Here is a 10,597-nt window from a genome sequence, read left to right as displayed (position 1 = left end):
AAAAAGTTCAAAAGCAAAAAAAAAATGTGTTGTAGCTGCCCTTCCACTTCACCATAGTAAGCCCTTTCCTGTTTTAAATCTCTTCTGATATGCACTGCTTCTATAAAAAGAAAAAAAAAGAACTCATGTAATTAAGATCTTGCCATCTAGAACATCTAGAAGCATTTTCCTTTTAGCCCATTTTCCCCTCCTCTTAGTCCAATCAAACAGCAGACAGGAAGACAGGCAAGCTGCTCTACTGTTACTGTGAGATTTTTAAAAGAGAGGTTTTGTTCTCTGTTCTGAAATAAAGAATTCCCTTGAGGCTATGGCTTGCTTAAATTTCAAGCCTCCTTCCTGATATTTCTTTTGAAACAACCAATGAAGGAAACTTGTCAAGTGTTTCTTTACAGCTGTCTTTTACATTAGGTGAGGGAGACATCAAAAACCCTAGCTTTCGAAACATGTGATTATAGAATTGAAGAATTTTGGAACTGACAGTAATTTTACAGATTGTCTGGTCCCCAGTTTAACATATGTGGTTGCACATGAAGATTGGAAGGGTCCATAGGTAAAATGTCAGGGATCTGAAATATAATAAAACCAGATGCCCACAGGGTCGAACTGGTAGACAAAAGTAGAGAACAGTAGAGGCTTTGGTAAGCTGACCAGAACAGGCTTTGTCTTAAATTTTTCCTCTACAGGGAGTAAGTAGCCATTACTCTCATCATAGGAACTTTGCCTTATGTCATCATATCTTCCAGTTTGATAGAAGTCAGATTGGGATTTTTCTAGTGAAATCTTTGTTTAATATTGGCTCAAAGTTTCTAATAGTATTTGGGCCAAATCCTGGGTATAGTACTTTAGGTATCATTTTTGACTTATGGCTTAAGTAAAGGTTAAAACGCAGAGCAAAGGAGATGGAATTTCCTTTTTCCTATCCTTGCTTAAACATTGACCTTTGAAAGAGATACAGCTTTATAGGTTCTTTAGAATGAAGTGGGGGAAAAACAGCTGATGGGTAGGTCTTTGAAGTAGACCAAAATTGGGATACTTAAAATCTATTTGCATATGTCTTTTTAAATTTTTTAATTGGAGGATAATTGCTTTACAATGTTATGTTGGTTTCTGCCATACATCAACATGAATCAGCCATAGGCATACATATGTCCCCTTCCTCTTGAAGCTTCCTCCCACCTCCCACCCCATTCCACCCCTCTAGGTTATCACGAGCACCAGGTTTGAGCTCCCTGCATCATACAGCAAATTCTTACTGGCTATCTAGTCTGCATATGGTAATGCATATGTTTTAATGCTATTCTTTCAGTTCGTCCCGTTGTGTCCTGTACATCACGTCTTAAGCATTAAAATTCTGCAGAAAGAGGTTTGACTAAAGCAAAAATTAATACAATGTTGTAAATCAACTATATTTCAATAAAAATATTTTTAAAAGGACAAATCTATAGGAGGTACCTAGCATAAAGGTTTAAAGTTCAGGCTTTGAGGCCAACAGGACTTTTCAAGAAGGTAGATTTCTGATGCTCTGACACATTCAAGAAGTGATATTCAAATGATTGTTATAGCAACAGCATGTTAGTCACCTCAATCCCTGGTTGATTCATGTGTGATGAGTATCTACCACCTAGTGATGTCCTGAAGATGAAACCACATATACCATATTAGCACAGTGATGTGGAGTTGCTTGAAGGTGTTTTGAGTAGCAGCGATCAAATGGATGCTTTAGGAGGAATATACTGGGGGTTGTAGGTTGAACAGTGTAAAAATTGGAGACAGGAAATAAAAAAGCAAGACTGGAGACTGGATAGAAAGAAAGGATTTGGAAATAAATTTAACAAAAGGAGTATCTGAAACTTGGAAGATGGATGAGATCAATATCATGTATACATAAGAAGATGCTGATGATAGAACCATGGAAAGTACTACACTGACCCTTGAACAATGTAAGGGTGGGGGCCCAGTTAGAGGAGTCAATCCTCTGCAGTGGAAAATTTGCAAAACTTATAGAAGGTCTTCCATATCCCCGGTTTCTCTGTATCTGCAGATTGTGCAGTGCTGCTGTATTTACCATTGAAAAAAATCCGCATGTAAGTGCACTGCTGCTGCTGCTAAGTCGCTTCAGTCGTGTCCGACTCTGTGCGACCCCATACACGGCAGCCCACCAGGCTCCCCCATCCCTGGGATTCTCCAGGCAAGAACACTGGAGTGGGTTGCCATTTCCTTCTCCAATGCATGAAAGTGAAAAGTGAAAGTGAAGTCGCTCAGCCATGTCCGACTCTAGTGACCCCATGGACTGCAGCCTACCAGGCTCCTCCATCCATGGGATTTTCCAGGCAAGAGTACTGGAGTGGGGTGCCATTGCCTTCTCCATGTAAGTGCACTAGTGCAGTTCAAACCCGTGCCGTCAAGGGTTGATTGTACTCAGAAGTCGCAGAAGCAGAGAAGGAATGTTCAAAGGTAGAAGGAAAAGATCCAGAAAAAAAGGGAAAAGTTGAGGTGTAGAAAAACCAGCACCCACTTTTTTCTAAAATATTATTCATATTTGTATTTTCACTGCCATGAAATAGTTGTTATCACCTTTAAGAACATTGATCATTTTGAGTTCTATTCAAATGATCTTTACTAGATCTTTACTCCAGTACTCTTGCCTTGAAAATCCCATGGATGGAGGACCCTGATGGGGTGCAGTCCATGGGGTCTCAAGAGTCGGACACGACTGGGCGACTGACTTCACTTTCTCTTGACTTTCACGCACTGGAGAAGGAAATGGCAACCCACTCCAGTGTTCTTGCCTGGAGAATCCCAGGGATGGGGGAGCCTGGTGGGCTGCCGTCTATGGGGTCGCACGGAGTCGGACACGACTGAAGTGACTTAGCAGCAGCAGCAGCAGGGCTTCTCTAATAGCTCAGTTGGTAAAGAATCCGCCCGCAACACAGGAGACCCCCAGTACATGGACCAATAGTATAATACCATTTTAAACTCAAAAAAGATGTTTTTATACCTAATGCCAAGAATTTTTTTCAACTTTTTATATTGGAGTATAGCCTATTAACCTTGTGATAGTTTCGGGTGGACAGCAAAGGGACTCAGCCATACATGTATGTATCCGTTCTCCTCTAAGCCCCCCTCTACTCCAGGCTGCTGTGCTACACAGTAGGTCTTTCTTGGTTATCCATTTAAAATATAGCAGTGTGTACACGTTGATCCCAAGCTCCCTAATTATCCCTTCTCCCCATTATTCCTCTGCTAGCAACCATAAGTTTGTTCTCTGAGTCTGTTGTAGATAAATTCATTTGTATCATTTCTTTTTAGATTCCACATATAAGGGATGTCTTATGTCTCAACTTTCTTCATTCAACATGGCAATCTCTAGGTCCATCCATGTTGCTGTAAGTAGCATTATTTTATTCTTTTAATGGCCGAGTAATATTGCATTGTATATATGAACATCTTTATTCATTCCTCTGTCAATGGATTTTTAGGGTGCTCCCATGTCTTGGCTACTGTAAACAGTGCTTCAGTGAACATTGAAATGTATGTTTATGTTTGAATTATGGTTTTCTCTGGGTATATGCTCTGGAGTGGGATTACTGGGTCATATGATAGTTCTATTTTAAGAATCCTCCATAGTGGCTCTATCAATTTACATTTGCATCAACAGGGTAGGAGGGTTCCCTTTCCTCCATACTCTTTCCAGCACTTATTGTGAGTGGATTTTTTGATGATGGTCATTTGGACTGGTGTTAGGTGATACCTCATGGTAGTTCTGATTTCCATTTCTCTAGTGACACTGAGCATCTTTTCAAGTGCTTTTTGGCCATCTCTGTGTCTTTTTTGGAGACGTGTCTACTTAGATCTTCCACTCGTTTTTTTGAATGGATTGTTTTTTTGATACTGAGAAAGGCGGTTAATTTTGAATATGGTCAACAACTTCTTTGCACGTGATCCTATCCATTTTATTGTTGTGCTTGTTTTTAAAAAGCCATTTCCACTTATAGCATTCTATTACTCTTGCTATTCAGTTTCAAATTTAAATGATAAAGATGGGTTCAAACTTCTAAAATTCCTAAAACTCACTTGACCAAAAAAAAAAAAAAAGCCATTTCAACTTTTTCCCCTGTAGGTATTCATATCAGATGGTACTTAGAATCCATTCTCTTCCCCATATCATCTTTTTCTTCTCTTCCGTGGTTCCAAATACATGCCATAATTTTGAACAAATTCACTATCTTGGTCACTCTGAGTACCACATTAAAATTAATGCCCAGAGCACATTATCCAATTACATATATATATCCCGTATCTATTTAATAATATCCAAAAAGTTACCATCAAGCAATTAATGTGTTGTGTCCCCTGAGGCTTCATCTTATATTTAGTCTGCCATCTCCCACCCCAAGTGTGGGCCTCTATCTGGGCAGCCTTAGCATCTCTAGGAATAGTCCTACTGCAGACTCCTCCCAGCCAAGAGAATCAGAATGTGAATTTTAACCAGATTCTGGAGTGACTTATTCACACATCAAAATTTGAGGAAAGCTGGCCTGCCTCGAGATCCAAGGAGTGTGGGCACCCTAGTTAGTTGGACTGCACAGGGTTTTCTGGAAGCTATGTTTGTGATTCTCTGTCCTACAACTCTCTAAATTGCAGTTTAATTTTCTCCAGAGTAGTCGTGTGTTTAGAATGTAGGCTTCATGAAGCAGGCTATGGCAGACCCATGAACAGAGAATCTTGCCTATAAAGGCTTGCAGAACTATCCCAATAAAATTAGCTGTGGTTGGTAATGCAATTTTTTCAAAAGATTATATTTATTGGTTGTGCGAGATCTTAGTTGTGGCATGCAAACTCTTACTTGCAGCATGTGGGATCTAGTTCCCTGACCAGGACTCGAAGCCATGGCCCCCTGCATTTGGAGCATGGAGCCTTAGCCACTAGACCACCAGGGAAGTCCCAGTAATGTAGGTTTTAACTTCCCTCCAGCCCTCCACATTGTGCATTAGTAAAAAGCAAGCCTTCTGTTTCTGGGTACATTATAATACACTGAGATATAACTTCCCTTTAAATAGCTTATGGCAAAGCTCAAGGTAAATTACAACACCCTGGATTTTTTCTCATTCAAGAACCTGTCATACTGCACTATCCTGTATTTATTTAATATAGGGTCCATACTGATCCAAGCGCTAGGTATGTCCTCTGCTGTTTCTCTACTTCTGAGCTAATATTTGTGTATTTTAAGAATGATTAATTACTTGGGATCAGACTTAACTGCCTTTTCATACTTTCATTCAACAGATCACTTGATTTTTAAGAATATTTCACATGAGGTCACTAACTGATCAGTCCTTTCTAAACTGAAGATCCTTTGTCTCTAGTACCATGTATTTACTTGGGACTGTTAGGAAAGAGTGAATACAGTAGCTTTATATTTACCATGGAACCAGCTTAAGTATTGTTCAGAAAAACTACTCAAGCTTTTAAGTTAGTTGTTTCCTATTTTCAATTTTTACATCTAATATTATTACACTAAGCAAGATAAAGAACTAAAATCACCTAGATGATGACTAATCAATAAAATTGTTTATGGAACCGGGATATTATGATTTGCTGAATATTAGTTAACTTATTGCTGTATCATAAAACATCTTTGATATTAAATTTAAATAATTTAAACTGTAAGGCATGCTTATTAAAGCATGATCGATGTATAACTTGCATCACAATCACCTGTAACTGAAGAAAAACATTATTTGGAGATGGTCCTATCAGATCAGATCAGATCAGTCGCTCAGTCGTGTCCGACTCTTTGTGATCCCATGAATCACGGCACGCCAGGCCTCCCTGTCCATCACCAACTCCCGGAGTTCACTCAGACTCACGTCCATCGAGTCAGTGATGCCATCCAGCCATCTCATCCTCTGTCGTCCCCTTCTCCTCCTGCCCCCAATCCCTCCCAGCATCAGAGTCTTTTCCAATGAGTCAACCCTTTGCATGAGGTGGCCAAAGTACTGGAGTTTCAGCTTTAGCATCATTCCTTCCAAAGAAATCCCAGGGCTGATCTCCTTCAGAATGGACTGGTTGGATCTCCTTGCAGTCCAAGGGACTCTCAAGACTCTTCTCCAACATCACAGTTCAAAAGCATCAATTCTTTGGCGCTCAGCCTTCTTCACAGTCCAACTCTCACATCCATACATGACCACAGGAAAAACCATAGCCTTGACTAGACAAATCTTTGATGGCAAAGTAATGTCTCTGCTTTTGAATATGCTATCTAGGTTGGTCATAACTTTCCTTCCAAGGAGTAAGCGTCTTTTAATTTCATGGCTGCAGTCACCATCTGCAGTGATTTTGGAGCCCAGAAGAATAAACTCGGACACTGTTTCCACTGTTTCCTCATCTATTTCCCATGAAGTGGTGGGACAAGATGCCATGATCTTCGTTTTTTGAATGTTGAGCTTTAAGCCAACTTTTTCACTCTCCACTTTCACTTTCATCAAGAGGCTTTTGAGTTCCTCTTCACTTTCTGCCATAAGGGTGGTGTCATCTGCATATCTGAGGTTATTGATATTTCTCCCGGCAATCTTGATTCCAGTTTGTGTTTCTTCCAGTCCAGCGTTTCTCATGATGTACTCTGCATGTAAGTTAAATAAACAGGGTGACAACATACAGCCTTGATGAACTCCTTTTCCTATTTGGAACCAGTCTGTTGTTCCATGTCCAGTTCTAACTGTTGCTTCCTGACCTGCATACAAATTTCTCAAGAGGCAGGTCAGGTTGTCTGATTTTCCCATCTCTTTCAGAATTTTCCACAGTTTATTGTGATCCACACAGTCAAAGGCTTTGGCATAGTCAATAAAGCAGAAATACATGTTTTTCTGGAACTCTCTTGCTTTTTCCATGATCCAGCGGATGTTGGCAATTTGATCTCTGGTTCCTCTGCCTTTTCTAAAACCAGCTTGAACATCAGGAAGTTCACAGTTCACATATTGCTGAAGCCTGGCTTGGAGAATTTTGAGCATTACTTTACTAGCGTGTGAGATGAGTGCAATTGTGCAGTACTTTGAGCATTCTTTGGCATTGCCTTTCTTTGGGATTGGAATGAAAACTGACCTTTTCCAGTCCTGTGGCCACTGCTGAGTTTTCCAAATTTGCTGGCATATTGGGTGCAGCACTTTCACAGCATCATCTTTCAGGATTTGGAATAGCTCAACTGTAATTCCATCACCTCCACTAGCTTTGTTCGTAGTGATGCTTTCTAAGGCCCATTTGACTTCACATTCCAGGATGTCTGGCTCTAGGTCAGTGATCACACCATCGTGATTATCTGGGTCGTGAAGATCTTTTTTGTACAGTTCTTCTGTGTATTCTTGCCATCTCTTCTTAGTATCTTCTGCTTCTGTTAGGTCCATACCATTTCTGTCCTTTATCGAGCTCATCTTTGCATGAAAGTGTTCCTTTGGTATCTCTGATTTTCTTGAAGAGATCCTAGTCTTTCCCAGTCTGTTATTTTCCTCTATTTCTTTGCATTGATTGCTGAAGAAGGCTTTATCTCTTCTTGCTATTCTTTGGAACTCTGCATTCAGATGTTTATATCTTTCCTTTTCTCCTTTGGTTTTTGCTTTTCTTCTTTTCACAGCTATTTGTAAGGCCTCCCCAGACAGCCAGTTTGCTTTTTTGCATTTCTTTTCCATGGGGATGGTCTTGATCCCTGTTTCCTGTACAATGTCACGAACCTCATTCCATAGTGCATCAGGCACTCTATCTATCAGATCTAGGCCCTTAAATCTATTGCTCACTTCCACTGTATAATCATAAGGGATTTGATTGAGGTCATACCTGAATGGTCTAGTGGTTTTCTCTACTTTCTTCAATTTCAGTCTGAATTTGGCAATAAGGAGTTCATGATCTGAGCCACAGTCAGCTCCTGGTCTTGTTTTTGCTGACTGTATAGAGCTTCTCCATCTTTGGCTGCAAAGAATATAATCAATCTGATTTCGGTGTTGACCATCTGGTGATATCCATGTATAGAGTCTTCTCTTGTGTTGTTGGAAGAGGGTGTTTGTTATGACCAGTGCATTTTCTTGGCAAAACTCTACTAGTCTTTGCCCTGCTTCATTCCATATTCCAAGGCCAAATTTGCCTGTTACTCCAGGTGTTTCTTGACTTCCTACTTTTGCATTCCAGTCCCCTATAATGAAAAGGACATCTTTTTTGGGTGTTAGTTCTAAAAGGTCTTGTAGGTCTTCATAGAACTGTTCAACTTCAGCTTCTTCAGCGTTACCGGTTGGGGCATAGACTTGGATTACCGTGATATTGAATGGTTTGCCTTGGAAATGAACAGAGATCATTCTGTCGTTTTTGAGATTGCATCCAAGTACTGCATTTCAGACTCTCTTGTTGACCATGATGGCCACTCCATTTCTTGAGGGATTCCTGCCTGCAGTAGGAGATATAATGGTCATCTGAGTTAAATTCACCCATTCCAGTCCATTTCAGTTCATTGATTCCTAGAATGTCGATATTCACTCTTGCCATCTCTTGTTTGACCACTTCCAATTTGCCTTGATTCATGGACCTGACATTCCAGGTTCCTATGCAATATTGCTCTTTACAGCATCGGACCTTGCTTCTATCACCAGTCACATCCACAGCTGGGTATTCTTTTTGCTTTGGCTCCATCCCTTCATACTTTCTGGAATTATTTCTTCACTGATCTCCAGTAGCATATTGGGCACCTATTGACCTGGGGAGTTCCTCTTTCAGTATCCTATCGTTTTGCCTTTTCATCCTGTTCATGAGGTTCTCAAGGCAAGAATACTGAAGTGGTTTGCCATTCCCTTCTCCAGTGGACCACGTTCTGTCAAATCTCTCCACCATGACCTGCCCGTCTTGGGTTGCCCCACGGGCAAGGCTTAGTTTCACTGAGTTAGACAAAGCTGTGGTCCTAGTGTGATTAGACTGACTAGTATGGTTTCAGTGTGTTTGCCCTCTGATGCCCTCTTGCAACACCTACCATCTTACTTGGGTTTCTCTTACCTTGGGCGTGGTCCTATAATACTTGTTAAAGATGCAGTTTCCCTATGTGGACTTACACAAAACAATCTCCAAGACTTCAAGACATACTAGATGAGAAAAAGTAAAGTGCAGAAAAACGTACACAATATGCAACCATCTGTACAGAGACAAGTGGGGCACACACATAAGTGCACAGACCATGTGTGAATATACAAATGGATTAACACTGCCTCTAGAAAGGGGAGCCACGTAATTGGAAAACAATGGGAGGCAGAAGATATTTTGTTTTATGCTGTATACTCCTTTATACTTTTTGACCTTTACAACATGTTATGAACAATCTGTTCAAACAAATAACTAAGAGAAAGTCATCTTAAAATGCACATTCTCAGGCTTATTCTGGCCCTCCTCAGTCAGAATCTTTGGAACTAGGACCTACAAATGTTAATGTTTAGAATGGTCCCCAGATGACTCTCATGAACAAATTTGAGATCACTGCTTTATTATCTACACTATAAAATTTGCCCTTTATTGGGAAAAATTTAAGTTAGCTCTGCCAAATTCAGTTAAAAAAAATGGTGAATGCATTAAGGTAACTGTTTATAACTTAAATTCACAACTGATACTGACAATGTAACAGCATGACCAAACAAAAGGCTCATTATGCTCTTTTGTCAATAAGCAGGAAAAAAATGACTTAAAATACCATTAACAAAAAAATCAGAGATCCTCTCTTATAGCAAGTTTGCATTTTTGATACTAGCTTATTCAAAGACATCAAAGAAACAATAGTGGTGAAGACATAAATCTAATTTGGAATGTATATCATGTACTAGGGAGTGGGTGACAGAAATCAGTTTATCTGGGTTATCATTACTGGAACATAAGCATGCACTGTAATAACAAGGAGAGCTAGTCTGAGATGCAGAGAATAAATCAGCTGCCAAAACAATTGGCTCAAGGACGCATTAGCATGGTGAGAACCAATGCTTGACTAGAGTGTTTACAGTTTTAAAAATTGTCAAAGCAGAAGAAAAGATACTAACAGATACTGAAGTCAGCCTTATTTCATATAAGATAGTTAATGCAGATTTAGCCAGAGCTATGAAAACAATTAAGCCATGCAAAAAATAAATAATACTGAAAAAAATTTAAGTGGTATCACTTGTGTATCTGGATGAAGACACCCAAAACTAAATGCAAAATTTGGGAATTTGGGTTGAAAACATTTTTAGAAGATAATTAATTGCAAGATGAAAGGAACAGCCTCAACTTTCCTGAGCATAAACTTTTGATATCTATCAATTTCAACTCTGTTACTAAATTAATGTAGTAGCTTTGGTTTGTCACTCTGGGCTTCAGTTTCCTCATCTGGAAAATAAGTAATACAGTACCTTCACTTCTTGTTATGATAGTTTTAAACAGGAAAACATATGAAAGATCTAGCACAATAATTATCCTTAGTGCATGATAAATATCAGTTTTTTCCTTCTAAGTAAGAGAACTGTGAGAAACATAATTCCAAAATTTTCACTGGGTGACTAAGTATTCAAGAGTAAAATGAGACCTGGAAAGATGAAAAAAAAAGACA

Source organism: Bos mutus, chromosome 20 (assembly GCF_027580195.1).
Source record: "Bos mutus isolate GX-2022 chromosome 20, NWIPB_WYAK_1.1, whole genome shotgun sequence".
Classification (NCBI taxonomy): Eukaryota; Metazoa; Chordata; class Mammalia; order Artiodactyla; family Bovidae; genus Bos; species Bos mutus.
The sequence above is the reverse complement of the archived record's forward strand: the minus strand, read 5'-3'. Positions refer to the sequence as shown.